General features: G+C 49.3%; 1 long non-coding RNA gene across 1 annotated transcript; it reads left to right on the plus strand.

Moving 5' to 3' along the window:
* Window positions 1-1,679: 1,679 nt before the first annotated feature.
* Window positions 1,680-7,190, plus strand: LOC115277571. The gene is made up of 3 exons (XR_003902424.1): window positions 1,680-1,880; window positions 6,262-6,336; window positions 7,097-7,190. It is a non-coding gene; the product is annotated as an uncharacterized LOC115277571 (long non-coding RNA).

The following is a 7,190-nucleotide window of genomic DNA, read 5'->3' on the forward strand; positions in this document are numbered from 1 at the left end:
GGGAGGCACAGGGTGCGTCCATGTCGTGGAGCACTAACTGTCCCAGTCACTGGTAAGAATGCTTCTCTTGCATCACACCGTGCACTTTGCTGGCCAGGTTCTGATCAAGGATCCACAGCCCAAAGTTGAAAAGTGATCTTTAGGACCGAACGGAAAAATTCTTAGCTGGGGTCTCATTTTATAGGGTTGAAAAAAAGGAACAGGAACTTCTGTTAAAGGTTTTATTTATTTATTTATTTATTTATTTATTTATTTATTTACAACGTTCATTTATGTTTGAGAGACAGAGTGTGAGCTGGGGAGGGGCAGAGAGAGAGGGAGACACAGAATCAGAAGCAGGCTCCAGGCTCTGAGCTGTCAGCACAGAGCCCGATGCAGGGCTTGAACCCATGAACTGTGAGATCATGACCTGAGAAGAAGTCCGATGCTTAACCGATGGAGCCCCCAGGGGCGCCCCAAATATTTATATCAAACCACACCAAACAGGCCAGAGGAGGCACAATGAAGCAGAGACTTCAGCACAGAACTGGGCCATTCTGGGCCAGCAGACGGCTGCTGTGTGGCCCTAGGCAGACCACTCCACCATTCTGTTCGTCTAGTTCTCCAGATGTCAAGAAAAAATAATTCTGCTTTCTTGCCTTGCAACTTAAGGCTGCTATGAGCAAACAAAGATGGGCAGGTGGGGGTGGTGGATTGAAGGAATCCATTTTGGATTATTGAAAATAAGAGATCTGGAGTATATTTATTTTTATTTCCTTATTTATTTTAGAGAGATAGAGGGGAAGGGACAGAGGGAGAGGGAGAGAGAGAGAAAGAGAGAATCTTTTTTAAAAGTGTTTATTTATTTTTGAGAGACAGAGAGAGAAAGAGCAAGGAGCGGAGCAGAGAGAGGGAGACACAGAATCTGAAGCAGGCTCCAGGCTCTGGGCTGTCAGCTCTGGGGTGTCAATGTGGAGCTTGAACTCCTGAACCGTGAGATCATGACCTGAGCCAAAGTCAGATGCTTAACTGACTGAGCCCCCCAAGGGCCCCAGAGACAGAGAGAGAATCTTAAGCAGGCCCCATGTCAGCACAGAGCCTGAATCGGGGCTTGATCCCACAGCCCTGGGATCATGAGCCGAGCTGAAATCAAGAGTCGACGCTTAACCGACTAAGCCACCCAAGCTGCTCCTGGAATGAATTAAAGATATTATTTTCTGTACCTTAGATTTGGCTGGGCAAGGAGAAGCCATTTTTCTGTTGCGTACATATCTAAAACATTTCAGAAAATTTTATCTTAACTTTTGAAATTGGTTTTCCTTAGGCGACAGAGAGAACACATTGTATTACTGCATGGTGGGATTTTCTCATCGTGGTGCCTACTTCTGGTTCAGGAAAATGCTAAGGCTTGGTCACCCCGGGGACCCTGAGGTAGCAGAAAGATGGGCGGGCAGGGGAAGATGCCCAGACGCAAGTTCATCAGCTGTTTTGCAAACAGTTGACGAATTCAATTAGTTGTTTTCAAAACCGGGTGGCTGATGGCACTCAGTCCCTTTGTCTACCCCCTACCTCGGCCAGGACGTTACCTACACCCTCCCCCACCTCGTTCGTTGTGTTTAAGATTTCTTCAATCCGTTATCAGCTGAATTCAGTTTCTTTTTTATGTCAAAAATAGCTCGCGGTAGCTCGAGGGAAGCCAACTGGCATCTCTTCAAACTGGTTTGTCTGGGTCTCGGAGCCACAGGAAGTGCTCCGGTCCTGTTCCCAGCTGAGACTCACTGATGTCGGTTGGAGTGGGGCCATTTCCATCGGCCCCAGAATCCGCCGGGAAGAACCGATGAAAGATGCTGGCAGCCGCGGGGTGCCGAGACAACCCGCCACATCCCCGGGGAAGGGAGAAGGTCAGAGGGAAGCAAGCAGAGGCCCAGAGCCGCGGCCCCGACCAAGAGCTAGCGGAGCACTGGCTACCTTACCTCTCCTGGCTGATGGTGTGGGGAAAGCAGGGCTGCAAAGGGAGAGGGGTGGGTGAGAGAGAGACAGAGAGGGAGAGAGATTGAAAGCAAGGAGGATGGGGGAAATGGAAAGGTTTCGTTCCCGTAAATCAGCCGGGAGAAGAATGGAGGATGGGTGTCATTCAAATACAAATGAAGCAGTGGGTGCTCTCCGGGGCGGGGCGGGGGCGGGGCGTTAAGTCGGTTGTTGTTATTGGTGTTGTTGTGGGTGGGGGTATTTGGAGGATACCGTTCAGCCCACAACGGGTTTGTACTTCTGGTTAAGGACCTCGGAGGCCAGACCCTGTGCAAACACTCCGAGTCCCATCTCATTTCATCCTCCCAGTAACCCCGTAAAGACGGCACTATTAACCCCATTCTACTGATGAGGAAACTGAGGCCCAAAGTGGTTTCAAAATATGTTTGTGAAGTGCTTGTATGAACTTGTAGATCACGGAAGTCACTCCTTTCCCCAAAGTTTGCTCTTTGTCAAATTCACTTGGGATTTTTGCCGTATTCAAGCACTGTTCCTTCAATTTTCTTTCTTCCTTCCTTCCTTCCTTCCTTCCTTCCGTCCTTCCTTCCTTCCTTCCTTCCTTCCGTCCTTCCTTCCTTCCTTCCTTCCTTCCTTCCTTTCTTTCTTTCTTTTTCTTTCTTTCATTCTTTCTTTCTTTCTTCGTTCCTTCCTTCCTTCCTTTTTTTTTTTTTTCCACTTTTCTAAACCTGAATATCCACTTGGGCTCATCCTAAGCAATCATGAGTTTGGTGGGTTAGTCTATATTGTAAGGTTAAAATCGGTGGAGTATAAAAGGTACAATACCAAGAGACTGGAAAAAGAGATCAGAGCACCCTTTATTACAGAGTCAGAAATAAATGTAAAAGGCCTTTACTGGGAGCACTCTGCAGCGAGGTTCCCAGGTCTGGACAGAACGGACCAGGGAAGTCTGGGGGAGAACAAAAGGGCGGGCCTTATGTAGGGCAATAGTTTCTGACGTGTGTCTAGGGGTGGGGAACCCCCTTATACGGTGAAGATATGAGGCCAGGGCAAATGACACGTTTCCGGGGAGCTTGCATCGGGCAGAAAGTTCCAAAATGGTGGTCTGTCTGCCATCTTGGTATTGTTCAGCAGGAAAGTCCCTGGATGGCGCTAGGTGTTCCTTCCCCACCCCCCCAGCCCGCCAAACCTATCATATATTTTTTAATAATAATCATTTTAAAGGTTTTATTTATTTTTGAGAGAGAGCGGGTGCGTGTGTGAGTGGGGGAGAGGCAGAGACAGAGGGGGACAGAGGATCCAAAACAGGCTGTGCACTGACAGCAGGGAGCCTGATGCGGGGCTCGAACCCACGAACCACAAGATTATGAGGCTGAAGTCAGACGCTCAACCGACTGAGCCCCCCAGGCTCCCTAGAGAGAGGTCCTTTCAAGAGGTGGATCAGGTAAAATGAGATTATTCAGGTGGGCTTCAGTGCATGATGCCTAGTGTCCTCATGCAGGAAGTGGTTAGGACATAGGCAGAAACACATGCAGAGGGTGACCCCATGAAGACCAGGGATAGGGACACCATCCACGAGCCAAGGAGAGAGGACTCAGAAGCAACCAAGCTTGCCAACACCTTGACCTTGGACTTCCAGCCTCCAGAGCTGTGGGAATATACATGTCTGCCACGTAAACCCCAAAGTCTGCGGTACCTCATTGGGTCAGCTCTGGCCGATGAGTCACAAGCAGGTAGAATATAACCATACAGGAGGCTCCGATGGAAGAGATGGGGGCAGGGATTCACCATCTACAGGCATGGACCCAGGCTCTGTTTTGATTCAAGATAATGACACAAACCACAAGAAATAATAGTGGAGGGAGGCGCCTTGGTGGCTCAGTCAGTTAAGCGTCTGACTTCGGCTCAGGTCATGATCTCACCGTTTGTGGGTTCGAGCCCCACATCGGACTCTGTGCTGACAGCTCAGAGTCTGGAGCCTGTTTCAGATTCTGTCTCCCTCTCTCTCTGCCCCTCCCCCTGTTCCTGTCTCAATAATAAATAAACTTAAAAAAAAAAAGGAAATAATAGTGGAAACTGGGGAGGCACATTCATAGGAATGCTGTCACCCAGGAGTATGCTTGTCACACAAGGACGGTGACTAAGCGCCAGGGATTCATGCCCCTTGGGATTTTTAGGTATAGACTCTAGGCCTCGGTGAAGCACAGTTTTTTTCCATCAGGCTGCCGTGTTCTAAAGAGCTTCTGGCCCAGATTTATGGTTCGAGATGCCATTTGTGTCGTCAGATGGTTCTAATGGTCTCACAGGGCCGAGGAAGCAACGTTCATCTAAAAGTGTCTTTCCAGCTCTGCTCTCTTGGCACGTGTCGCTAGCCCCCCACGTGTCACTAGCCCCCCACCTCACCACCATGTGCCCTTCCCATCACCAACTACACTACTTACACGATTTAATGAAGTCTAAGAACATTTACAATACCAGTGTTAACACGTGTCACTCCCCACAAGCTGTGAGTGCGGTTGGCAAGCTAGGGCATGCGGTGGTCTACACCATTCCTCACCCAGGTGGGAGTTGCAAGGCGTGATCCCCGTGGAAACAGTCGCCAATGAAGGAGGGCGAACTTGGCCCCTTTGGGCCAGAATGAGCTGAAAATGTGGGTAGGTGGGAAATAGGAGAGGTTGAGAAAAATCAGGGCATTGTTTTGGGTTTTTTAAATGTTTTTATTTATTTTTGAGGGACAGAGAGAGACAGCGCTAGCAGGGGAGGGTCAGAGAGAGAGGGAGATACAGTCTGAAGCAGGCTCCAGGCTCTGAGCTAGCTGTCAGCACAGAGCCCAACGCAGGGCTCGAACCCACGAACCGTGAGATCATGACCTGAGCCGAAGTCGGATGCTTAACCAACTGAGCCACCCAGGCGCCCGAGGGCATTGAATTATAACTGTTACAGTTCACCTCCTTTTTAGACCAAGGCGAGGCCATTGAGAGTAGGGCTGGGTCTTCCCCTTGCTGCATCCTTTCGCCCAGCACAGAGGCCGCAGCAGAGCCCTTGTGCAATAAAACATAGCAGGAATTGTCAGGGCCCGTGTGATTCTCCACTTCACTGAATGGATGCTGTAAGCAGACACAGTTAAAAGGGGAGTATTTTTCTGGCCCATTAAATTGGGAAGTTCAAGAGCATGTTGGCTTCAGGCATATCTGGATCAAAGACCTCAACAATGTGTCAGGGCTCAAATGGGTTTTGGGGTCTCGAACGATGTACTTGTATGTGTGTTTGGATCTCTATTTACCTCTCCACGTGGGTAGATTCCACCATTTCCTTTGAGAAGCAAGATCTGCATGGTCGTTTCCAGAATAGCATCTAAGAGAAAGCTAGGGATGATGTGGTTGACAAGCCTGCCGGGGACCTTGGGTGGCTCAGTCGGTTTAGCGTCCGACTCTGGATTTCAGTTCGGGTCATGATCTCACAGTTCATGGGATCGAGTCCCACATCGGGCTCTGAGCTGTCAGCACAGAGCTGCTTGGGGTTCTTTCTCCTTCTCTCCCCCTGCCTCCCCCCTCAAAATAAATAAGTAAACATTAAAAAAAATTACAAGCCCCTGTTTGGTGGCCTTGGAGGTTGATTTGAGCACAATGAGGGCGGGCACCTGGGTGGCGTCCGACTTCAGCTTAAGTCATGATCTCCCAGTTCATGGGTTCATGGGTTCGAGCCCTGCGTCAGATTCTGTGCTGACCGCTCAGAGCCTGGAGTCTGTCTTCGGATTCTGTGTCTCCCCCTTTCTCTGACCCTCCCTTGCTCACGCGCTCACTCTCTCTCACTCTCTCTCTCAAAAATAAATAAAACATTAAAAAAAGAGAGAGAATAATGTGGGGTTAGAGCTTTGAATGGATTCTGAGTGTAGGTCAGCTGTACATCTATTAAGTGTCTTCTGGTTGGTCCAGAGAAATGGATGAAAAATATAACTCTCAGCCTTGGACCTGTGGGCCAAAAACTGGGTGCCAAACTTGAGCTGAAGGGGAGTGTTATAAAAAATTAGTTAATTAATTTTAAAGGGGGGGCTGTTAAAGAATAGCAATGAAATAAGGCTTAGTGAATTCAGTCCCATAGACTCCTTGGTCTGACTCACCACTTGTGATTTTGATTATACCCAATTTTCTAGCGATTGTGCCCGCCCACGATGCCAGGCGCTCCCAGCCGTACCCCTGCATGAGCCCTGCGAGCAGGAGGTTCACTGTTTCATTTCAGATAAAGTCGTGAAGGCTGAGGAATGACCTCAGTCTTGGTTTTCTTTTCCTATTCAAGGCCAGACCATGCTGTTGTGCGTTAAGGGAAGCACGTTTTCTGAGTTCTGCACATGGACCACAGAGAGGAAGAATGGTAATTTTGCTACATCTGGTAGTCGTCTGTCAGTGGTGTGTTAAGTGTTACACACGAATATCTTATTTAATCCACTTGGCAGTCCTGGGAGGGAGGTATTCGTGTGTCTATTTTGCTGAGGAGGAAACTGAGGCACAGAGAAGCTGAGTCACATGGTCACCCGAGTCTGCCCCTTGATGCTCTGAGCCATGACACTGTAACACCTTCCACAGGTGATCTGACTACTGAGCTCTCTTGCAAACATGCTTTGGTGAAGAATCCTTTTCCCGCCGCTGCATCCCTTTGGGCCAAAAGGTCTTGCATTGTTTCCACATCAACCTAAACTCTTGCTGTCCCTCTTCCTTAATGTCAATGAAAGGAGACATTTACTGGAAGTGTTGCCATATTGGAGTCTAGAGAAATGGCCACTGAATCCACGAGTGGTCACAGGAATGCACTTTCCGGGCAACTGTCCGCAGCTACTGAGCTGTGGCTGGTGTGAGTGACTGACTCCTAGCTCAACCCTCTGGTCACCCAGCCCCAAGCAGATAGGAGTGACCCTCAGCTGGAATGTGGACACGAAAGTGGAAGGACCCACGTCAGATTTCCCAACCGTTAAGCGAGCCACTTTCACTTTCGGGCCACACTTTGAACTGCCTTCGTAACCCGGCGGGAGTGGAGCCCTAAGTCAGCTCTGAGTCAGGCTGCCCCCTCACTGCTTCCCCCCTTCTGGGCGGCCTCTTTGTCTATTGCACCCCTCCGCCGCTCGCTTTCTTTTTAGGGGCGTGGAAGGGGATATAAGGCTTTGATAGAAATCAACAGAGACTAATATCTGGGGAAAAGAAGACACTGTCCTTGTGACCTATGCAGGCTGC

The sequence above is a fragment of the Suricata suricatta genome, chromosome 14, assembly GCF_006229205.1.
Source record: "Suricata suricatta isolate VVHF042 chromosome 14, meerkat_22Aug2017_6uvM2_HiC, whole genome shotgun sequence".
Classification (NCBI taxonomy): domain Eukaryota; kingdom Metazoa; phylum Chordata; class Mammalia; order Carnivora; family Herpestidae; genus Suricata; species Suricata suricatta.